Source organism: Numida meleagris, chromosome Z (assembly GCF_002078875.1).
Source record: "Numida meleagris isolate 19003 breed g44 Domestic line chromosome Z, NumMel1.0, whole genome shotgun sequence".
In the NCBI taxonomy this organism is placed as follows: domain Eukaryota; kingdom Metazoa; phylum Chordata; class Aves; order Galliformes; family Numididae; genus Numida; species Numida meleagris.
In genome coordinates this window covers 46398524-46424327 of record NC_034438.1, presented here as the reverse complement: position 1 = coordinate 46424327, position 25804 = coordinate 46398524, and the positions used below count along the sequence as shown (strand labels likewise).

The 25804-nt window shown below is 38.0% G+C and overlaps 1 long non-coding RNA gene across 1 annotated transcript; it reads right to left on the bottom strand.

Moving 5' to 3' along the window:
• Positions 9994 to 25798, bottom strand: LOC110389757. Its single transcript, XR_002433369.1, has 4 exons — positions 25608 to 25798; positions 25457 to 25504; positions 23972 to 24028; positions 9994 to 12699 (listed from the first exon to the last, which is right to left on the bottom strand). It is a non-coding gene; the product is annotated as an uncharacterized LOC110389757 (long non-coding RNA).

The following is a 25804-nucleotide window of genomic DNA, read 5'->3' as shown; positions in this document are numbered from 1 at the left end:
AGCCTGAAGCAAAGAAGGCATTCAGCATCTCCACCTTCTCAGCATCCCCTTTCACCAGGACACCCGCCTCATTCAGCAGGGGACCCACATTATCCCTGGTCTTCCTTTTACTGTTGACATACTTAAAAAAAAAAAATCTTCTTATCCTTTATCTCCTTTGCCAGCTTCAACTCCAGGTTGGCTTTTGCCTTCCTTATCACATCCCTGCAGGCCCTGACAACACTTCTATACTCCTCCCAAGAAGACAAGCTCTTTTACCTCATTTCATAGACCTTCTTCCCTTTGATCTTATCCATGAGCTCCATGCTCATCCACACAGGTCTCCTGCCTCCCTTTACTGACTTCCTACTCCTAGGGATGTACCGATCCTGAGCATGGAAGAAGCTTTGCTTAAATGTTGCCCAGCTTTCATGGGCCCCTTTACCTTCTAGCACTCTAGCCCATAAGATACCTCCAAGTAGGCCCTGGAAAAGGTTGAAGATGGCTCTCTGAAAATCCAGGGTAACAATCCTAATTTTTGCCTCACTTCTTCCACTCAAGATCTTGAACTCCACCATCTCATGATTGCTGCATCCCAAGCTGCCCCCAACCTTCACATCCCTAATAAGCCCATCCCTGCTGGAAAGAATAAGGTCCAGAAGCACCCCCCCACCTTTTCAGGTCCTCCACCACCTGTGTCAGAAAATTATCTTCAGCACATTGCAGGAACCATCTGGACTATGTGTGCCTGGCTGTGCTGCTTACCTGACATGTAACCATCCAGACCTGAGATGTCTGGATGGTTGAAGTTCCCCATGAGAACCAGTGCCCGGGATTGTGAGGCTACTTCCAGCTGCTTGTAGAAGACCTCATTGACTTCATCCTTCTGACCTGGTGATCTGTAGTACACCTCCACAACGGTGTCACCCATACAAGTCTGCCCCTTGATTCTCACCCACAAGCTCTCCACACGTCCTTCACCTTGTGCTAGGTGGAGCTCAGTACACTCTAGTTGCTCTCTCATATAAAGGGCAACTCCTCCACCTTGCTTCCCCAGCCTGTCTTTCCGAAAAAGGACATGGCCCTCCATGACAGCACTGCAGTCATGCGAGCTGTCCCACCACGTCTCCATGACTGCAATGAGATCACGGCCCTGTGACAACACACAGATCTTCAGCTCATCCTGTTTATTTCTCATGCTACGTTCATTGGTATAAAGACTCTTCAGGGAAGCAGCAGGTGCAGTTATCCCTAAAGGGATGCAAGAAGATTTTGGACAGAGTATCGGCAACATGACCTTCTCTGAGGAGCTTGCACAATCCTATAGAATAACTCAGAGGTTTTTCCCTGCAATCTCCATCAGTGACAAGAGTGACAACATCCCTCAGCCCTTTTCTGTCACACCTAACTCCCCTCCTTTCCCCCATCGAACCTAGTTTAAAGCCCTGGTAATCAATCCAGAGAGCTTGCTCCCCAGAACACTTGTCCCCCACTTGCTCAGTTGGAGTCCATTGGAAGCCCACATACCTGGTTTCTCAAAGGTCTGCCCAAGATCAAAATATTCAAAGCCTTGATCAAGACACCACCCCCCTCAGCCAGTCATTTACCTGACATGTCCTCATCCTTCTTTCTGGGTCCCAGCTACCCATCAGAAGGGCAGAGGATAACACTACCTGCACCCCTGATCCCTTCAAAATTTTTCCAAGGGATGCAAAGTCCCTTTTAATATTCTTCACTTTCCTCATTGCAGCATCCTGGGATCCAGCTTGAATGACGATGAAAGGATGGTAGCCATCCAGTTTAATGAGCTGTAGTAGAGCCTTCCTAATGTCTCTAACACACACCCCTGGAAGAAGCACACCTCTCTGGAGAGATTATTCAGTCGGCAAATGGAAGCCTCAGTGCCCCCAGCAAGGAGTCCCCAATTACTAAAACTCTTAAACCTTTTTTTGGTGGCACTGGCATTAATGCAGTGCCCTGACTGGCCTCACTCCCTATGCTTGTTACTTCCTGCATGCTTGATGTGCTTCATGGGGCATGAGTTCTGACTACTTTCCAGACCCTTATTCCTTTCCAGCCCAAGAGCCTAGAATCTATTACTCAGGGACACTGCAGGGGTTGGTGGCACTGTGGGTGTTGGGGGCAGATGCCTCCTGCTGCATCAAGCAGAGATGAGGCTCCAGTCCCTTTCCTCTCACAGGTTCTCTAGCCCTCTGTCCTGCAGGTGAGCAGCTGGATTGGTTACTTCCCCTTGCAGAGATTTAGGAGGGGATTGCTGGTCTGCAGTATTTGTATAGATAGGAACATATGTGTTCAGACAGATAAGGAAAAACTACCGTCTGTGATGTTTCCTACACAGCAGTGAGATCAGTGGCCATTTAGATCAGAAAGCAGTGGTGCCACGCGAGCGTGGTCAGATTTCTATGATATAACCAAAGGCATCAAACCAAACTCAATCCTGATGTAAATTCATTTGGTGGAATAAACAGTTATGGTATATGGAATTGCACTCATTTGGTCTCAAGACTGGAAAACTTAAAGGGCAGACCACATCAGGTTATCAACTGGAAGATCATTGCCTGCATTTGTAGAAAATGTGTTCTATGCTAAAAACTGTATTCTATGCTAAAATGAAATCTATATTCTATATTCTAAACCTAGAAAATGCTGATAATACCTTTTCCTCCAACAACACTGCTTTTAAAGAGAGGACTATGCCAGTATTCTTTCAAACTTCACTGAACATACTAAAAAAATGCCATTTTAACTGGATTCATCAGAAGTGAGAAATGAGATGTATTGTATTTGTCATGCATATAACACCACAGCGTCCTCCTGGGATTATTAAAAATAGCATCAAATCTCACATGTAACCCAGCAGGCTTAAAAGAGAAGCACATGACTGCAGCTGTCCAGCGGTCATCAATTCAGCGAAGTCTTCAACACTGTCTCCCACAGTATTCTTCTGGAGAAGCTGTAGCCTGTGCCTTGGACAGGTACACTCTTTGCTGGGTAAGGAGCTGGCTGGAGGGCAGGGCCCAGATAGCAGTGGTAAATGGAGTCACATCCAGCTGGTGACTGGTCACAAGTGGTGTTCCCCAGGGGTTGGTATTGAGGTCTGTACTGTTCAAGATCTTTACTGATGACCTGGATGAGGGTATTGAGTGCACCCTCATTAAGTTTGCAGATGACACCAAGATGGGAGGAAGGGCTGATCTGCCTGGGGATTGGAAGGCCCTACAGAGGGATCTGGACAAGTTGGATTGCTGGACTAAGGCCAATGGGATGAAGTTCAACAAAACCAAGTGCCGGGTCACGCACTTTGGCCATAACAACCCCAGGCAACACTGCAGGCTTGGGGCAGAGTGGCTGGAAGACTGTGTGGAGGAAATGGACCTGGATATTGGTAAACACTTAGCTGAAAATGAGCCAGCAGTGTGCCTGGCATCCTGGCTTGTATCAGAAATAGTGTTGCCAGCAGGAGCAGGAAGTGATCATCCCTCTGCACTCAGCCCTGGTGAGGTCACACCTCAAGTACTGTGTTCAGTTTTGGGCCCCTCACTACAAGAAAGACATTGAGGCCCTGAAGCTTGTTCAGAGAAGGGCAATGAAGCTGGTGAGGGGTCTGGAGCACAGGGCTTATGAGGAGTGGCTGAAGGAGCTGGATTGTTTAGTCTGGAGAAGAGGAGGCTCAGGGGAGACCTTATCACGCTCTACAACTACAACTATAGGGAAGCTGTGGTGAGGTGGGGGTCAGCCTCCTCTCCCATGTAACTAGTAATAAAGCTAGAGGGAATGGACTCAAATTGTGCTAGAGGAGATTCAGGTTGGACATTAGGAAATACTTTGTCTCCAAGAGAGTAGTCAGGTGCTGCAATGAGCTGCCCAGGGAGGTGGCAGAGTCACCACCCCTGGAGGTGTTCAAGAAATTTTTAGATGTTGTACTGAGGGACATGGTTTAATGGGAAATACTGGTGATAGGTGGTCAGTTGGACTGGATGAACTTGTAGATCTTTTCAAACCTTGGTGATTCTATGATTCTATGATAATTCCCAGATCCACTTAAGTTATCTTAATGGCTATTGTTTAGCAGGCAACAAAAGGAATCACCTTTTGCATTGCCCAGTTTTCATTGCCTCATTTCCCTGAAAAAAAAAATTAAAAGTCATGTAAATAACAGGTGTAAAACTAACTAAAGGAGTGCTTAATTAGACTAAAGAAGCGGAGACATCACAGTTACCATTAGAGCTTGCATATTTATTGAACAAATCCTACTAAAATAGCTAAAGTACAGTGGGTACTTGTAGTGCATTATTAAAGATCACATTGTTACAAAAGCTTGCATTTTCAGCAGTACACAACTGCAACTATACATAAATGCCACAACTGCTGAATATTATTTGTAGCTCTATATACAGCATAATAGATGTATCTAATCTACTGGAAAAGAAAAGAGATACAGAAGGAGAGGAGAGGAAAGAAACAGAGGAAGTGCAGTGCATGCATTGGTATTTAACAGTCAGAAGCTAAAACAGTTCAGAACAAGGCCTGCCCTGTGAAAGGAAGAGCTAATAGACAGAATTATATAAAAAAATTAAGGTGGGCTTTCAGACTGCGTCTAACACAACAACATCCCATGAGTAGATGATACTGTTTAGTTTTGTATTTTGTTTTGTTTTGTACTGATAGATATCTGGGAGCAAGAACAAAAATGTAAACCTCATGTGTTGACAGTGCTGTGGAAATGTACTCTTTTCCCCTGTAGGAATTAACCTCTCAGAAATCTGCAGTGTGTTTCTTACAATATCCCCTATTTTATGTATTAGAAGAGGACTTTAAAACCTGTCCCTCTTCCAAAAAGGCCTTAAAAATGACAAAAATCAAAAGAGATTTTGAGAGGTTGGTTAAAAATTATTGCTTGTTTTTCTCCATTAGGTGGATAGGAGTCAGTAAGGAGATGTAAATTACAGTTTTGTAATTGCTCCCACTGTAACTGCAAGTTTGTGAGTGGACCCTGACAGTGAATCAGTTCCTCACTTGTACACTATAAGTAGTTACTCACCTACGGCACTGAATAAGAAAGCCACACTGAAGACACAAGTAAACAAGTCAGTCCAGTCTAAAGAACAACATTCAGAAAAACAAAGTACCAACACCTTCTCAGAACATGGAAATAAAAAATAACTCCATCAGAGCTACCTTGCCAAGGAGCATATTTAAAGTCCAAAATAGCACCATTCATCAGTGTCTCAAATCCCGTGGCAGCATCACAATCACTTACCACAAGGAAACCATGAGTTTCATACTACTTCTATACATCAAAAGAGTACATGGATAAAATATAGAGATATACAGACAATTGATGAAAATAAACTACTAGGTTTGTTACATCTAAATGAAAAAAAGGGGGACTCTCAGCCTCTGCAAAAAGCAGTTAGGGATGGTGAAAGTGGAGAGAGTAGTTTACCAGTTTCATGTAAGCAGTGGAGTTTGAGTAGTGGAAGACATTGCTGTGGTAGAACCAGGCCTGAGGGCCCACCTGTAATGTTTGTAAACATGGATTCACAGTGTGAAATTCTGAGAGCTTTTGCTTGAGTCAGAATGTTAAACCTAGTTTTATGGTACACGTTTGTCCACTGTTATTCTCTAAAGCAAGGCTCAGAGTCCCATAGTTTCTTCTTATACTTGATGATTTACACAGAAACAATTCCCAATATATGACACCATGACCTCATCAAACCCATACACCATATGTGATACAAATGGAAAAATCATGACTAAAAGGCACAGAGGTAATTGATTTTGGTGAAATGGTGTCCATCGCCATTTACTGGAGCCCAGCATGCCCCTTCCACTTCACTTTCCTTCTTGCGATTTACTTCCTTTGAGATGGGAAGACATCCCTGCAGAGAGGAAAAATAGCATTAGCTGTGACTCTCTGCCTCTTGGGTCTTCCCTTCTCATGTCCTAAGGTATTCAACATCCCCTAACTTTGGTTCAGCAGTAAAGATCTACTGAAGATAGCTTAATCAACTGTTAATACTAATGCCACTGGGAGGAAAAGATTGTTATATTCCAGGCAAGCTATGCAGCATCCAAGGAAAAGTCTTTTCCTGGGGCTGAGCAAGTGTGCCATGGCAGTCAAAGAATTTGAGTTAGGCCAGCAACAGCCCTCCATCAGGGAGTCTGTCCACTTGTTGCTGCTGGGGATACCCCAACCATCCTAGCAAGTTTACAGCGGAAGATGCTATGGAGACACAACCCTTTCAAAAGATCACCATCAGTTATACATCCCTACACTACCCAACAGGAGTTTTCTTGTGCCCATCAAATCAAGGAATTTCAGTGTCCTTCGTAATGGCTGGGACTGCTCAGACATAAAGCTGCACTGGCAGATGAGTGTGCAGTACTTCTGGCATTATTACAAATATGGCCAAAAAACAAGCAATTATCCATTTTGCACACATGAAGCAGAAAATGCAGACAGAGTGTCTCAGTATAATGAATGAAAAACTTGTTGCCACAAATCAACAGAGCACTGAGCCCCACTGAAAACATAACTCAGTACCAACACAAGTGAGAAAAACACTGATGCTCATGGTACTATCTATCTACTAACAAATGATCTTGCTCGTTTGTTTTTATATCCCAATCTCTGTTTTGTGGCTCCACCTGGTCTCCAACATAAAAGTGTGTCTGAGTTATGAAAGATTATTTCATTACTGAGAGAACTTTTTGCAGATTAACCCTCAATTTTTTTAAACACCTTATGTCTTATGCATCTAACATACACTAATAGGAGACTTTTCTGTAATATTTCATTGAAAAGAGCACTTAACCTTTTCCTATTGGCAATTCAAAGGCTCTGTAGTATATTACTGTGGTCTCTGAATTGGTAAGGAAGTACTGTGCCATGTTACCCAGCTACCTCTGAGACAATTTTGTTCACTATATTTAATTACTCACCAGCTGAATCCTAATCAGTAACACAAATACATGTTTCAGTTCAAGCCTCAGTAGGAGGCCTAAAGGCTAAATACAAGCTTAAAATACTTGGCTAGTGATATGTCACTACGGCATCTTAAACAAAAATAATGCATTTATCTAGCAATACATTCCAAGTTTTTGAAAAGATCTCTGTGTTTTGTTTTTGGTTGTTTTTTCTAAGTGTGTATTTAAGAGCTCAAAATTGTAAAGGTGTTTTATTGATTTTATTTTTTAAGACGTATTAATGAAATAAGATCAATTTTTTTTGAAGTTCATTTAAAAAACAGAAATTACCCATTCCAAGTTCAGTTCTTCTGACAGCAGGGTTTTGAGTTTCTGAATCAGAAGCTGAACAGCAGTCTCACATATACCTAGAAAGTGGTTTTCAGGGTCTTCTCTCTTTTCTTCTTCTCTTATGGCTCTTCAGAGCCATAATTTTCATTGGAATGTCCATACTTGTCATATTTACTAGCATTAAGAATGAAGCCATCCTAGGGCTTTCCCACTGTATTTATCACAGATAACAGGCTAAATTCTGCCTTCAGGCACACAACTCGCCCTGGGGCTCTGCACTGCATCCAACCAGGAGCTGTTTTCAGGCTGAAATCCTTCCCCAGGGGCAAGCAGTGCCCACACCCATACGAGCATCGGAAACTTACAAACTGGGTGAGTTTCAGTCAGTAGAAATGCAGGAGTCTGCTAGCTGCAGAAGATCTAGTGGAAACATAACCTTGGCTTTGTTAGAGTCAAACTGGGGATTTTGCAAAAGACAGCATTTCAGAGTGAGAAAATGATGTTTAAATTCTGGTGACTGTACAAATATGTTCCCTCACAGGAGTCCAGAAAATTCCATCCATGTGATATTTTTGCTTGTTTGTTGACTGAATTTGCTACTTGTGTATCATTACAGGATATGAGAAGAAAACTAGAAACTTACACATGCAAACAGGCACACCACACAGACCAAAGGTCTGGGCAGATTTCCAAAAGTATTGTGTTGGGCAGTTCCTTTTCAGCTGTGAAAACAATCTTAATGCTGAAATTCTGCCATACAATCATAAGATTATAAGTCCCATATGATCCTTCTAGGTTGGGAAGTAAGTTGTCTTTCATAAATATATCCTTTTATACTTGTTGGTTGCATGAGGGGAAAAAATAAAAACAAACAAAACTAAAACAACAAGAAAAAAACACCAAAAAGAAAGAAATTTAGATTTTTTTTTAACTCTATTGATTTTAATTCATTCTTTCGGTAGTTCAATCAGTTTGGTATTAAAAATGAGCACATAAAATTTTCAGTTGCAGAAGGGCTGAGCAGTTTCTGCGGTTCTCCCCAGAAATTTATCCTGATTAATTTTATAAGCATGATGAAAAATAATTAGATTCCAACAACACTGGGATTTTGTTAAGGCTGATACTCTGCTAGAAACTGGATTGTGTGCAGCTAATATTTAAATTGCTTCTGAAGCTTAACTGTGCAATAAACTAAAAACTGCTCCTTTTAAGCTTATGCCAAATATCTTTTGAAAAATTGCATAAGGGTCAGAATGGTAGTGAAAAAGCAGGAACGCAGTAACTTTAAAGAAAAAAAAACTATAACATGGATTAGTTCAGCAGGTTGTCCCTTTTGGTGATTTTTTTAAAGATATGTACAATGTAAAAACATGGCTACTCATAAACCCAGTAGAATGCAGAATTGTTACAAAATACATTGCACATAGTTCATAACCTTATTCCTGTGTTTTAGGAACTACTTTGAGTAATGATGAATGAAACACACAAAGCTGAAACTTAAAAAAAAAAAATCAAGTAGTAAACACATAGATGATTAATAAAATCAGCAAATTTATTTAATGTAAATATGACCACATTTGATCATTTTGTACATTTGTCTTAATCTGGCATCGCTATCAGCCTATTCAGATGAACTGTTAGAACACTCTCAATGTCAGGAATGGCAGTACCACCATATATGGTAATTTAAAGGATTCAAATTCAAATGAGTCTGTTCAACTATGAATTTTAGAACTTCCTTTACAAATAAATATATGTAAAATACAGTTATCCAGATGGAACAGCAGAGTTTTGCTAACAAGAAGTTGGAGTCTAGATAGTAATGGAAATTTAATCAAAACAGTTTTCCATGTGCTCTTATTTGCTGACCTGACAATTTTTTTTCCAGACTTTGAGTCATTAATGAATGAGAAGCAAGAATAAAACATATACATTCTGTAGTTCTGAACAACTGTTCTACTTTCCTATGCAAATTTCAAATCTTATTTGGGATTTATGAAACCAGCAATCGCAACAGAACAAAATCTATCAGTCATGTCTGGTAAACCACATCTTCTGACCTTCTCATCCAACTTAAATGAAAAATGTCATGCGCTTTATGCTTGTCATTTAAGCCAGGTAAAGCACAAGCACAGAATTTCACAAAATAAAAACAACAGCAATCTCCCCTTCCCTCTCTCTACATTATAATTTACCTTTTCCCCTTTATTAGTAACTGACAACTGCCAAAATCAAGCATTCAAAACTCAGATCTCAAGCCTGAAGAATCATGAGACAGACTTAAGAAATCAGAGCTCTTGAAAATTAACGTGTTTCCTTTCTGGTATGTAGCCAGTAAAAGCCCATGTTTTCTGCAAGTCTGAACACTAAAAACATAATTTTAAAATGAAAGCTGAAATCCTCACGTAACTGCTTGGCTCATGGAGCCAAAGCTTCAAGAAAAACAGAATACTATGAGACTCATGATGAAATCATGAAAGCTGGCTACTCTCTTGAAAAAATCATATAATAAAATCCATTGAACTGTCAATGTTTTGTGGTGGCTTGTTGGTTTCTTCTTTTCTGTTGGTGGTTTTTTTTTTTTTTCCCCTCAGAAAACTATCATTTTAGTAAACTCTTAGATGAGAGAAATAACATAAATAACTTTACCTTAAGAAATCCCCCATCTCCTCGGCTGGTTGGAAAGATTTTCTGGCTTACCCAAATCATTTGCCTTGGCTGATACACCTGTAGCAATGCAAATACATACAATTTTAGGAAGAGAGGGATGAATTAAAATGAATGAAGATAATGAAGATGATTAACTTTGCTGACAACTACATGAGACAAGGGGAACACAACTTTGATAATCCTTTCACACTGAACTGTGAACTGGAACTTAATAAAATCCTTTCATACTGAACTGTGAACTGGAACTTAATAAGTACATTAAGCATTAAGTACATTGAGCATTGCTATAATCTTGTGTTACCATCCAATATTTCAGACTTTAAAGGAACTCCAACATATTCTATAATATGTAGGATAAATGAGCTGTCAGCAGGATTTAGTGGTTAAGGTACCAACCTACCACTGCTCTGTGGCAGAGCTTCATACACAACCATAGGAGAAGTGGTCTGATTTATCCTGCCTGAGAAGAGCATGCTTCTCCAAGGCCTTCTCCACAAATAAGAGGTTAACTTACCAGAAAATGGGTGAGATTCAAGGTAGGCAGCTTTCTACTGTGGGCAGCTGGAGCAAATGCCAAGCGAATACACTTCAGCTACTACCATGAGTCTGAGCTGGAAACTTCCTGTGCCTCAGATCCTCATCTTCAGGATGAAGACAGAACACTTTTCCATCTCACTCTCCTTAAGCTCTAAAGCGATCAATTACAAGTTGTATGCAACACTGAAGACCTTAAGTTTCTTTCCCTGCTGGGTCTGCCTGCTGGGCCTTTGGTTTAAAGAATAGAACTCTTTCTGCAAGGTGCTTGAACATAAAACTGTTTCAAGCCAAACATATAAATTACAGCATTCAAACTTGTTCACACTTTGGGAATAAAAATTTGTGTTGTCCATGAAATTCCTGGCAGACAGGATTAATTCACCTGTATGCCACTGTATTTGTATTGAAACCCGAGAAATGTTTTCATTTCTAGAGAGTTGCACTTTGAGTAGTTGCCACAACTGGACTAGACATAGCTTGGAGAAATTATTTGAAGATTATTTAAATCATCTTTTGAAGAGAAAATTCAGAACTCTATATAGTAGGAAATGAAGGAGGGAAATGTGAAGCACATGGCCTAAGGCAATGCCTGCTATTCTACATTCGTCTACAATTTTCCACAGTGCAAAACGCAGTGCTGCCTACTGATTAGAGCATCAGGATTTATTTCATACTTGGGACTACTGCATGATCTCGAAAAAGTCAGTCAAGCTCCCCGACTACGGCTGACACAGGATAACACAGAAAGTGCTCTGTGAATTCATCAGCTGATGTTCACCTTAATTCTCTAAGACACTAATGAAAGATAACAAGCAAACCCTGATCTCTTCTGTTGATATTTATAATCACTGACTATGCAACCCTCACCTATGCCTTTATATTATTTATGTAGTCATATTCATTGTGTGAAAGCCCATGACATGAAGCAGCAAGGCATGCACATAAAATGGGCAAGTTCACAAAAATGTGTATTTTCTGACAGAAGGAAAGAATAAGGAAGAAAAAACATTATTCATTATGATGAGGATGAATTTGTGTATTTTCCAATGAGTATGAACCAGATTCACGTTAGCCCATAGCTCTTGTACTCTATAGTACTAGTTTAATAGAAATAAAATAGCACCTGACATAAAAGGACATAAAAACACCATACGATGTTTACCCCAGCTATCTCCAGCTATCTTTCACATCAGTTTCCTCCAAGAAGAGATATTTTAGTACTGTCCTACTCTTAATATGTTTTTCAAAAGCAACTACTGTGGCCATCATTGTAAGATAAAAAGCACATGGACCTCCTCCACATGCTGCTAAGTCCTGAACTGTGCTGACAAAGGGTTTTCACCAGCTGTCTTTTGAAAAACATTGAAAGGCCAGAGAATCACGGTTTGGACTCTGGCTAAGTAGAAGAAGTTTCTGGAATGAAAAAAGTTGCCCACATGGAAAAGTCCACTCAGGAATTTGTATAATCCACAAGAGCTGAAAAAAAAAGACATCTTGGTATTTTGCCATGCAGAAACTTTTTTTATGTTCAAATATACTGATGCTATAAATAACACAGCAAGCACATCAAGTCAACGACAACATCTCAAAACAACTGATATTAACTGCAAGATGAAAGATGATCTACAGGGAGAGAAAAAGTGCAAATCAATGCTTCATTACAAAATAGGATGTAAGGCTTACTGCACTGCAGCCATTACCATGAAGCAAACACTTCTAGATAAATGCTTTCACTGATACACACCATCCTTTCATTTCTTAGTATTTCCTGTATGACTACTATGAGAGTACAAGCTTGGCTTAAATAGCAATAACATCAGGATTTAGAAAAGAATTACTGAACTTTAAAATACATTGAGAATTGAAGTTCTGCAAGTCTAAATGAAGCGAAAGAGCACTATGCTTACTCAAATTGATAGCCTCACTCATTAGGGAAATACCAAGCTAGTAAAGTTCAACCATAAATTGTCAAAGTGGATCACCCCTAAATATCTGACTAATGGCATTATTAGCCTTGGAAGAAATCCTTCCGGCAGAACATGTGATACACAAAATGCTTCACTTTCACTTTGAGGAGCTGGGGAAAAAGAAACCCACTCATCCAGGACATGTCTGAGGCAGTGTTCTATAACAACAAACAGTTTCTGAGCAAAAATTGAGGCCAACCTCATATAAGAAGTTATAACCTGTAAATAACATATTTTCAATTCTTTACTCCATTTTCTTGAAAATCTAAAAAATAAAAAAGAAAAATTACTATTATTAATCAGAAAAAGCAAAGGTGAGGAAAATAAAAACCCAGCTTTTTTAGTTACTGCAGTATCCAGACTGCTGAACTATTTACTTAAAGCTACTTATCTTCAAAATCAGAAAGATTTCCCAGAGTAAGCTCTTCTTTTCTCCACTGTTCAGCAAACCAAGAATCCTCTTTTTGCTATTGCAGAAGTTCTGTTTAACCAGTATTTCAAAACATAAATACCTATTTTTCCATAATGAGCCACTGGCCCTCTCATAAACCTCCGTCTTCTTTAAGAGCAAAAGTAAGGGGGCACAAACTTCTGCCTACCTTCAAAACAGACATGTAAAATAATATTTACAGAGCTGGACATAATTCACTGTACCAGTTAAAATGCTAAAATGATTTCTTACTACCCATTCTTCATTCCTACACATTAAAAGCATTTTTCAAATATTCAGAAACATCCATCATGAGGGGGGAAAAAAAAAAAACCAAAAAAAAAAACAGATTTAAGACACTCTAAACTTAGTACAATGAGCACAGTCTTACTAAGCATTTCTAAGGTTATTATAGCTAAGAAATAAATAAGAACGTCCCCAGAATTACTTTTTCCTTCTTTTCCCTCTTTTAATATGGACTACAACTGAATTCCTGTTCAAGTTCATAGCAATCTAGATTCCCAAACTAGAAGCTTAACAGAGAAAACCAACCACTCTGAGTGGAGCAGCAATCATCTTTTGAGAAGTTTCAGCTCACTTCTTGTCATAAAAATGAATTAATGGTAGAAGGTGGGAGGTAGAACGGAATTATGAAAAGAACACTGTGAATTCCTAATGTCTGGTATTCTGCACTAGCATACCTAGGGAAAAAAAAAAAAAAAGGAAAACTTTACCAGATGGATTATCAGTCTTCCCTCAGACACAAATGGCCATGGGCTGAAGAACAGGGAAGCAAAATGACAGATGTATATGTTGAAGAGGAGAAAGTGCCATCATACCACTTTCATGGTGTGCTCTTCCCCTCTGAAGCACTAACATTACACTTATGCCATTCTGAGGGCATTTCTGTACCTATATAACTTTAAAGTAGTTCAGAGATTTTTCACCACCATTGATTCATGATGCTACAGTGCAAATCAACAGCATTAGGGCTTCTAGAAGAAAGGTTGTCTATCATTTCCTTCCTGCCCAATTTCAGCATGATCAAAAAGTGTCTAGCAGATTTTCTTCTCCAATTGTGTGTTGATGTATTTTCTTTTGCAAAAATTAGAACACAGTTGCCTGCTAAGTTGAAACAGTTATTTCTCTGCAGTTTTTTAAGATTCTTAGATACCAGCTTGTTTGAGCTGTAACATGCACTTCTATATCCCCCAAACGACTCCCACTGCAGTTAAAATCTCCTCATAACTGACAGTCTACCAGCACCATACAGATGCATGAACAGTACCTGCTGTTTTAACACCAAATAAATTTTTCTGTTACAGAACTAATAAATTTTAAACAAAACCAAAAGAAAACTTGTGCTAGGATTGATGCATGCTTTACCATTCGCTGAAGTATGAGAGGTAAGCTAATGCTCCTATTTCCAGGAGTTTAAGATTGTGAGGGGAGCATTATGATAGCATATGACACTAATGTCACCACATCCCAAATCTAGTGTGCAAGATTTAATACACATAGCAACTGTCAGCTGAATGGTTGCTGCTTCTCAAGAATTTAGATGGGTGGCAGTTTGCTGCCAGTCACCTTTGTCTTCTGCATCTTTCTGAGTGCCAGGACATCAAGAGTGCTTATAGTCTTTCAAATAAGGAGGAATAAAGTCAGTGAAGTTTTGGCAAATCTTTTTTATATTTAAGAAGCTGTAGCCAGTCTTGATAGGCTGATTCTGAAACACAATCAGTGAGGAAGCTTTCCCTTATTAAGCCATCAGAAACCACAACTTTCCCTAGCTAAAATGCAACTTAATGAACTTAACTGGTTTAAAAATACTTTGAGCAATAGCTCAGTAGGTTTGGGGTCACTCAGTTTTGTATACATGATTGCTTTTTCCGCGTGGCTCTGCATCACAAGTCTGAGCTTCTGGTTGAGGCACAACAGTTATCCCAATAAGTTATTTATTAGCTGTCTTTGAATTTTCAATATATTGTCAGGGCAGGAGGTTTTTCTAGCACTCATGCTTTCCACATCAATGCCATGAGCATTCAAAACTCAGTGGGAGAAAAAAAAAGGTTTTTTTACAGTCATTTCACACATCTTTCACACAGCAAATAAAGGTAGATAAATGGTTTTGGAGAACTGATGGATAATTATCCTATTGTTCTCTTCCAGACTGGGATTAATCCAAGCAGTCTACCTTTTTTGAGTAGACTTTACCTGTCCATTACAGTAAGAATTTACACATGACAGTATATTGGCAGAACATAGCAAGACACCTGCACACTTAAACCTGCCTTTAACTTCTGTGCATCACCATCCTTTTCTGCCTCTGTGTTTTCATGGGGAAGTTATTATTGTTGCATTTTATTCCTCCTCATCTGATGACTCAAACTCACAACCACATAGAGATGAAAAAGCCTAAATGAGACAAGTATGCTCTTCCTTGCTTCTCCCTCACTGTGCTGTACATGAATTAGCAAGTTTATTCATTGGGTTCTTGTTTCATTTTTGTGCTTTTTTGGTTTTTGAGATCTTTTTTTCTGTAGTCCTTGTTCATCACTTCTTCAATTTCTGTCAGTTTTACAGAACTAGATGTTATCTGCTCTTTCCCTATACAACATAAGGAAGTGATCTTGAAGTAATTTTCCTATATTTTAAACATAAAACTTCTCATTAAAAAAAAACATCTTCATCCATTATTTCTTTAATTGCTTTTAAAGCTTGTATTCTCCAGGTTACACTGAAGTTGTTTCTAACCAGCCTCCTATGTTGACTCATCTGTATCAGCTTCTTTAAAGATCTCACACTGGTCTCCATCTATATTGCACAGCCTGATTTTTTTTATATATGTGCTTGCAGAATCCCATGGCATATACAAGAAAACTATCTGAGTGACTGTACAAAATTTACTAAAATATATAATTTTAAGACTATTTCACTTTACTGCTGCATTTACCCTTGCTGCAGGAAAGGATATTGGGACAGGCTAAGCAAGCATATTTTACCACCAAAAGGTCTCTTACCTGACTACTGGCCTCCAAAATTGAGCAAATATAGTGTCCAGGAGGGGAAAAACACAAGCTAATCAAGCTTGAGTATACAGTGAGCACATTCCTGACAAATTCTTTAGCTTATAAGAGCCCCTAACAGAAACGTTAGCAGCCTTCTGATATACATGATTGAATGAGGTTAGTTACAGAAAACAGTTGGGTCTTCCCTAGAGAGAAATCCTCCCCACACCATCTGAGTGTAATGCAATTTTTAGGCAGAGATCAATTTGGACTTTTCTGTACTAGTCAGGGTGGATTTAGTTTGTCTGCTACAAGCGCACTCATGCTGCTCTTTTTCTTCATTAAGCATGCAAAACCATAGCAGAACATTGTTAATATTTACCATGCATGTGAAGAGTAAGAGGGAAAAGTCATACATTGTGAATGTTGTTGTAAACACTCATCCAACTTCTGCCTGAATTCATGAATTTAGCAAACATATTTATTACCAGAGTATCACTCTTCTTGACAGAAAAAGAAATGCAATTATTTCAGAAGAACAGAAAGAAAAAAAAAATGTATATTTTGTGGAAAGTTCCAGAAACCAATAAAAAGCTGTAAATTACATTATTCCAACAGTGACTTTGAGTACATGAACTCTGGAACTATTAAGCATTACAGAATTCAAATAACAAAACAAGACCCTCAGAAAACCAAACTCCAAAACCTGCTCAGCACTATGTTTTCCTTTTGTTTTCCTGGGTGCTGCAAAACTAGCTTTTGTTACTTTACTAAACACACACACACACACAGTAACAAGCCTAAAAATTAAAATAGTATCTGAATTTTGGTTACCTGTGAGTTCATCATTGCTCTTCAAGCACAATCAAGTGATGAAATATTTAAATAGTAACCATTTGTATCTATGCCTAATGGTAACTGCAGAAGCAGATGCACACTAAGTCTCCTTACAAAGTTCAGTAAACACACAGCAGGGCAGCAAGGTTCTGGACTGAAGGTGGCATGCTCAAGCTCCTTACTAGCTTCATACCCAATGCTGAAAAATTACAAGAGCAATACAGGAGGAAAAAACCCAATGTAAATTTGGTCACAAGCTGACTAAAAGTCCTGTTAGTCCAGCCTCCTCACTGCATAAAATTTTGATTCTAAGGGAAAGACCAGCAAGAACAGTGGCCAGTAGAGGAATCCTGGAGAAAGAATAAAAGGAGAAAGCCCAGAATACTCATTTCTACTGTGTGACTTCCCAGATTCCCCTTTCCAATTTTAATTACACAAAATGTAGACACTAAGCTAAACATCCAAAGCATAAGCCATTATTTAATTTCCTACAAATTCTCTAAATTAGTATAACTTCAGAAGACTTACTACACTGACTGCTTTGGGCTAACCCTGCTTTAGGGGCTGTTTTCTTGTTGTTGTTTTTTTGATTTTTGTTTTTTTGTTTAATTATTTAAATTTCTCCAGAAAGATGACTAGAAATTCATAGTGACTTTGTCCTCTAAGTGGAGGTAAGTTCACAGCCTTTGCCACCTGTTCTCCTGCAGAGCCTAGCAGTGAAAACCTCTCTCATGAGATACCAGTCCTTTTCACAAACAACATATTTCAGGCAAGTATTGAAAGTCCCAATAGTAACCTTGTAAAAGAGAGACAGAACTACACTGTATAGCCAATACTTACCTCATTAAAAGAGATGAAATGGCCACAACTGATGATATTGTAACAGGTGTTTGAAAGTATTATGGTACATTTAACTTGCACAGTCAGTGTATTACCTGCATTACCAGGATTTAGCATAGCCTAAGTGTTACTCCAAATATAAAACACAATGTAAACTGTATCGTATGTCACATAGTTTGCGAAGAATAAAATACTCGTGGCTTCTGGTACTTAACAGGAGACAGTCAAGAAAACAACTTTTTCTGTCAAGTATTGTTTCTGGTTTTTGTTTATGTTGCTTTATATAATGACTTATCTCAGAAATTAAAGGTAAGAAATTTTACTAGTATTTCCATAAGCTTTTATTCTGCCACCATGAAGAGTTATTTAAAATCACATTTTTTCATGGTGGAGATTTATTATAGATAAATTCATGACAAAATAAGGAAGGAAGAATTGTTTATTTATAACTTAATATTTTTGAGCAACTATATAATGTAAATATATGCCTTCTAAACATCAATGTTCTTAGAATTAAAGAATTAAAAAATTGATAATGCTCATATTAAGCCAAGGCTTATTCTACCTCATATGAGAGTATACAAATTCCTTTGAACTTTTAAAACTTCTTTCCACAAAGGTATGCTATGCAAGTAGACAGACAAGAACAGTAGTGTTACCAAAATTAATATAGAAACATTTCTTCCTGCAGGATGTGTAAATGATACTTGTTTTGAGGTTGTGGTATCTTCCATTTTTTTTCTTTTTTCCTAATATAGTATTTACAGAAGGAAACATCGGGAAACATCACAGAAGCATCTACACAGGGAATCATTCAGTAGTATGACAGTGAATGTGCCAGAAAAGCAGTCTAAACTGAACTTCATGTAACACTCAAAGAATTATTCATAGTATCATTCTACATTAAATGTTTGAAAAGAACATTTTTGCACCTTTCCAGATTGCATCCTCAACCAATATAGTTCAATGAGGTATCAGGATAAGTATTTGAAATAAAAACAAAATACAAATATTAAAAAATCCCATCCTAATCAATGATAATAACTATATTATTTTAAATGAAGATGTTCGAGGGCTATTAGGCACAGTATCTCTCCCCTCTCTTTAGCCATACGCACAATGATCAGGGCTCAGGTGGAATGCAACAGTATTCTCACTGAAATAAATAATTGTTGGTGAAGGCTTTTATCTCAAAAGTTGGTATAGTATGACAATGACACAACTGTGTAGCATTACAAGATGTATATGAATTATTATTTCTGATTATCCAAAGTTTCAGCTTGTGAAAAATGTTCAGCAAAGGTTTGTCCTGGACAAAGTGTTATTTAAACCTCCAAGTCCACATGTCAGTACAGTTTTCATCAGATGCAATATACTGGTGCATAGTTAAAAAAAAAAAAAAATAGCACCCAGAGGATGCATGGTTGAGACTGGGAAGAAACCCACATAGAAAAAGCTTTTGTTTTTTAATGTGCATATGAGTTGTATCACAGAAATATACACAATATCTGCCTTGGACAAAAATGAAATTTTCTTTAACTCCTTTTCAAATTGTTCTAGCCATAATTAAGTAAAGATTTTGTTTTGTTTTTTTGTTGTTTTTCTGCACTGTTGAGCAGCTGACCTGGCAAAAGTACTGCAAAAAGTAAGTTTTTATTTCTGCTTATGTTTTTTAAGCTGCTGTGCATTTAATTCTCCCTAAGTTTTCAGTAATGAAGTATTGGGGAAAAAGCAAACAAACAAAAATCTTCTTTTAATTACTTCTCTTGACCAAATTCTGCCTATGGCTACATAGGAGTATAACTAGACCTGGTATAGTCCTATAGCTCTACAGTTCTGAACTACCATAAAGGAGATGTCAGTTCCAATTGCAGACTCAACAATAACTAACAAAGCAGTATAATATTTTCACACCAGATCAGCAGTTACATTTGCCTAGTGTTTATCTATTATCAGGTGGAACACAATGTCTCATCCTAGAATCTCATTCTTATTCCTCGGAGCATATGAATATGCTTGCCTCTGGCCAGACCAGTTCCAGGCTCGATTTTCTACAAGCAATCCTGAAGCAATCAACAGTTGTTTCAACCAGAGTAAAGTCATTTCACAGACACTGAAAATTACACAATGCGTAGAGGTATCTGCATATAACATACCAGGAAAATGTTGATAATGGATAAGCTGGGATGAAATCTTAAATATAAGCTTTGCCTCATAAATATCTTCACTTGACTTCTATGATGTTATGCATTTCCAGAAGGAATGCAAAAAGATATAGGATGGTTATTTTTCCCCTTTATCCAAATGCAGGCTATCATATATTTTCCTCTGAGTTACTGAAGAAAAGCATTTTCTTGACAGTTTTTCTCTCCAATAAGCTACTATTCTTTTTTCTCTTTCTTCTTTCCCCCTTGAGTAAGACTACAAAATTTAGAGAATGCAAATGACAGAACCACCTCAAAATGGATGCTGCTCAGACAGGATATGCTAACGTAACTCTTCTGTCCAAATGACCTTTCTCTGAGATCTTCTGCTCTGGGATGACACGGATATACTGTACAACTCCTAGCCTTGAGATTCCACAAGAAAGATTCTAAAGCTATATTGCTTTAGAAGAAAGTCATCTAATCCTGTTAAGTTTGAAATAAGTTATAAAGCTGCTGCAGAACACCTTTTTATTGTTGAGTCCGTCAAAATTAAATTTTTAACGATGTATCTGTTTACTGATGCATATTTTTATCAATTACTGATAAACTTGTCATTTAAATTCCTTAGAACCTATACTGCAAACTCTTTGAACTGAAGTCCAGAAATGAAATGCAGTGTGAGCACGTACCTGAGTGCTTCAGAAACAAAAATCAAACAAAAACAAAACAAAACAAAAAAACTAGAACACATTGTGAAAGGTCTAAAATGCCTTTGTAATTTTTTCTTTAAGGAGGAAAAGCAGAAAGAGAAAGAAAGAGGGAAGGAAGGCGAGGAAGGAAGGCGAGGCAGGAAGGCGAGGCAGGAAGGCGAGGCAGGAAGGCGAGGCAGGAAGGCGAGGNAGGAAGGCGAGGCAGGAAGGCGAGGCAGGAAGGCGAGGCAGGAAGGCGAGGCAGGAAGGCGAGGCAGGAAGGCGAGGCAGGAAGGCGAGGCAGGGAAAGAAAGAAAGAAAGAAAAAAAAAAAAAGAGTGAAGGTATGGTGTAAAAACAGCTTACAAGAAAGGGGAAAAAAAGTCCCTCCTGGTTTTGTTAGGTTTTAAGGTCAGAGAAAACTGGGCTTGGAATTCTCTCTGTCATCTGACAAGAACCTTCGTTTCAATGGCTGGAAACACATAGGCCAAACAACTGCTAAAACTCATGGTTTTTTTGTGGTGGTTTTTGTTTGCTTGTTTGCTTTTTGGTTTCTAATAGTTTTAAACTTTTTTTTTTCTTAAACAGCACTAAAATCTAAAATTGTAGGTTATGACATACAGGAACACTGAAATTCTAGCATTTCAAATAAATTTAGCATTTAAAGTAACCTCAGGACCCTATACATAGCAAATTAAAAAAAATAAAAATACTTTTTTCCTACATGTGAGCAATTTGCAAGCAAATAAGACATACGTAAGGACATGTCTTTAAACGGCACATATTCTTGTGTAAAATGGCTCAAAATGCCCATGAGATAGAATACAAGTTATATTTTTTTGCCATTTTATTTCTCTTTAAATTGCTACTTCAATATTAAATAGCTCCAAGAAAGATTAATTAACCTGTTATGAGGCAGTAGTAATTCCAAGTGCAGGAACAGAAGCAGCATTGAAAACTAACAAACTAACCTACTAAGTTGTTGGCTTTTTTTTTTTTTAATTGTAAACAGTTTAAGAACATCAAGAAACTGAGAAGATAAGACAGTGAAGTTACACCAAGAATTAATTTGTTCTCACTAAGCAAGTTTATTCTGGTCACTTGTAATTGGTCATTGTAACACTCTGGTCACTGTAAGTTTAGCTAAATAATTAATGAACTTTCAGTGTAGCAATGTAAGGAATAAGCAAGGCATTTTTTCCCTATTTTATCAAGTTTAGTTGAACCTGGTGAAATGCAACAGCTAAATTCTCACTGATTAGTGAAAGCAGAATAGAAAGTTTGAATGTGCTCTCATATTGAAAACAAAGTAAGCACTTTTACAATTTTTTCTTTCAATGTAAAAGGTGTTGATATATAAATAACTTTTCCTGCAAATTAGAACTGCTAAAGAACTGCTTGAAATAAATACAAGAACTGTGCTAAGATAAGTTTCTCCGCTGCTGTAAGGAAAGTATGTCAGTGATCTGACTTCATATTACATCCAATGATGCTGTGACAAAAGTGAAAGAAGGAAAAAATAAAAGGCAAGGAAGGAAGGAAGGAAAAGGAAGGAAAAGAAAAAGAAAGAAAACAAGGAAAACAAAAACAAGGAAGGAAAAGGAGGAAAAGAAAGAAAAGAAAGGAAGGAAAAGAAAGAAAAGAAGCAAAGGAAAGAAAGGAAGGAAAGAAAGAAAGGAAGTAAAAAGGTGTCAGTAGGCAAAGAGATCCTACCAAATATCACCTCTTAAGCAACCTTCTAAGATGGAGCAAAAACTTGTCTTTCTTACACTGAAATCCTGATCACAAACAAGTGTAATTAAGTATTTTCACAACAAATAAATACAAAACTTTTCAAAAACAGCCAAATCAGATTTTGATTTACGTTACACTGCAAAAACAGAAGGTGCATACCCACCTCAAACAAGTGGGCAATTACATTTCACTTTCTCTATTTGGATAGTTCTAACTTGTATATTACATTCTGGCATGGTGACTGTGTTCACAAAACTGATTTGTCTGCCTACTAGAGGAGCCTTTCTAGATTTATAGAACAATCTGCTGGTAAAAATCAAAATTATTTTATGCCTAACAAAACTTAAAATAATCTTTTGTTCCATAGATAGGCTTATATTGCACGTAACAGCCTGCACACCATCTCAAAATGTGGGCTGATTGTCACCTTAGTGTTGGTAGGAAAACAGTTTCCTTACCCAGTATTCCAGAGTTGTGTGAACAGAATGTATTTTAACACAATTTCTATTCACAGCTAAAGTGAATCATTTCCCTTATAATTCCTCACCCCCAACTATTCATTTATGTACAGATGAACAAAGCACTTTGATGAAAGTAGGTTTTAGAATAGATTAAAATTCCATAATTTGCAAGTTTATTTTTGCAGATGGGAATGATATAAAATAAGGAGCCATAAAGAAAAAAACTTTACAACAGATTACATATTTTATTTTAAACATCCTTTGCTTCATCCTTACTCCTTCACATCAAAATAACTTTGAAGACCCACACAAGTAAATAAAATTAATGCAATTAATTTAACCCAGTCTTAATAATAGTATGACCTTGAAAATATCACACATTATTTACCATCATATACAGAAAATAATTTGTCCTCATGCTACACCTTACTCAATGCTAATTTAGGCAAACTATTGCCCCGTGTAAATTAACACATTTTTGTCTATGATAGCACTGCTTACTAATAGAAATCAAAATAAATCCTATTTATGACCATATATACATTCAGGGATAGCTGTGTCTTCAATCAAGAATGCTGCACAACTATAGATCATTGAATTAAATTCTGCCGACTTTACTACTTCTTCTATAAGGAACTTTCTTTGTCTTGCTGATTCTGAGACACTCAAACCTTCCCAGGGAGCACCATATTTAGAGAATGTTTAGGTGCAAAATCTGTTTCATTCTCAAAACTAATCAGTGCCAGCAGAAATATCTCAGAGTATAACATGTGGGCTTTACCCAGTAAAAATATAAGCACAATTAGCACTGAAGGAAATGGACAATTGTTGAACATGGTTCATTAAATATATTCCAAGTGCTTGCAAGTTCAGTTAGGCTGAGGCCTAGCCTTTTTTTTTTTTCTGAAAAAGATTTGTATCACTAAGGAACGCTATCATTCATAAAAAACTACTGAACAATAAGAAAAATTTGTTTGTACCTTACGTGCTTCCCTGAAAGAGTAATGTTAAATCTGCTTCATTTACTAAGTACACTGATCTATTTCTTCTTTCTTTTGGAGGGAGGGAGAATGAAATTACTGGATGTTGTTTTGCCTGCATGTTTTCCTACATGTGTTCTGATGTGTATTTTTCACAGTCATCTAAGCATGCATTTTTGCAATTAAATAAGCCTTACTACACGAAGAGAGATTTCAGATTTTTATTAAAAAATTGCAAGAAAATCAAAGATTCATTATACGGAAGCTTTCAGGGTACATCAATCATTGTATGGCAAATTCCCTTAACTTCAAAAAGCATGTATTTATGAATGGGAGTTGGTCATGGGAAAAGAAGGTTTGTATTTATACAAAAAAAAAAGAAAGATTATTTGCTAAAACAACTAATTCTTACCATTTTTAGATTCTGTTAAGTCTCGGGATTGCAGTTTCTCTCAGGTAGCACAAGAATCTGAAAACAATTTAAAAAATCATAATGAAAACAAGCGTAATTCCAACTGTTGCAATATTTAAAAGGTTTTTTTTTCTCCAGTGCAATAGTCAGTGAGCCAAGTATAAGCTTTAGTGGTAAAGATTAAACTTATGCAAATTATTTTAACCACATGTACACTTATATATCATGTTTCTCTGCTCTTCAGTGTTCTGTAGGCTTAGATATAGGACAAAGGAATCCCTAGTAACTGGATTTGCAAAACTGTATGCTATTCATAGCACTCAGCACTTCTCTGAAGAGCCCTAATGGCAAAGGCACCTAAAAATCAGTCAAGGGGACAAAAATCCATCATTCTATGCCTACTGTGAAAGGTGGTCCATTGTTTGCAGGCATACTCGAAGTGGTTTTTTTGCACTCGAGAAACACGCGTTACAGTGACAGGCATTCACAATGTAATGGCCCAGTGAGTAGGTATTTTTGGAAATGGCACTGCATTACATAACCTCTAGTTTTGTCTCCCTCTATTCCACACACACACACACACTTGCACGCACACACCTATTTTAAATAGGGAGGAAAAAAAGAGTAGGTCCTACCTCGTTCAAATTACTGCTCTCTTAACTGAGTGAATTTGTAGCACACCTCCTTTATCAGTTCTCATAAAGTGACAAAAAATAAAGTTCTCTTCTACTGATTCTATATTTCTTACCTATAGTGTGTATGTACGAGATACAATTAGGTATGAGTCGTATGTTTACACACACATACATGCTTGATAGAAAACTGCAAACTCACATATCTATAAATGGACATAGAAACATACGAAAGAAAACACATCACAAAATGCACACCAAAATACATTTGTTTTTGCGTGCCTTTTTTTTTTTCTCTCTCTCTAAGGAACCACCCAAAATTTAACTGCTGCACATGCAAAAACGCAGAAGGCTGTTGCAAGAATGAGTGCTTTCTAAAAATAAACACCAGCAGCCTGAGAGGAATCCAGTATCAGGGCGGAGAAGAGGGAGATTCGTTTTACAAGGGAGAGGAAAAGAGAAAAATAATCCTAAAGCCTTGCATGCATGCTAAAAATTCTAAGTGCATGAAATTCAGAAATGCATTTTGGTGGTTTTGGAGTGAAAAACCAAAAAAGAAAGGAATCAGTTTTACAGAACCTCTTCTCATCTCCCCTTGCATGTGTGCAGCACAATCCCCAGCCCAGAAATCCAGCCTCGAAGCACAAAGACAAAGAGCTAAGCACATATACTGCACGTTCTCTCATCTCCTTTAAGAAAGCCTGTTTTGGAAATGTGCACCGAGAGGGTGCTGCAAGCTACAGCACAGTCCAGCTAAGGGCAAAAGGAAACGAAGAGAAAGAGACAAAGAGAGAGAGAGAGGATTAATAAAAAGTAAAATGAAATTCTGTGGATTGGAATTGCATATACTTACAGACAAAAGCCCCCGCTCCCTGCTCACTTTCTGTCCTTTCTACATGATCTGAAACACAAATGTGGATTAAAAAAGGGCAGCATGCTACAGAGGGAATTTATAGTTGGGGGAGTGGAGAGAGGGTAGGGGGTGTGGGGAGGAATGACTGCACCTCTTCCAAAGTGCAGCCGTGGAGAAAAAGGGGTGGGGGGTAGCTGGGGGAAAGTCTCCCTCTCTCTCGGGCTGGGATTTGGTTGCCAGCGCTGGTTATATTGAACAATGAGCTAATTCTGATGGTAGCTGGCTGCCTGCCAGCTCCCCCCTCCCCTCCCGTCCCCTCCTTACACATACACACTGCCTCCGCCCGCC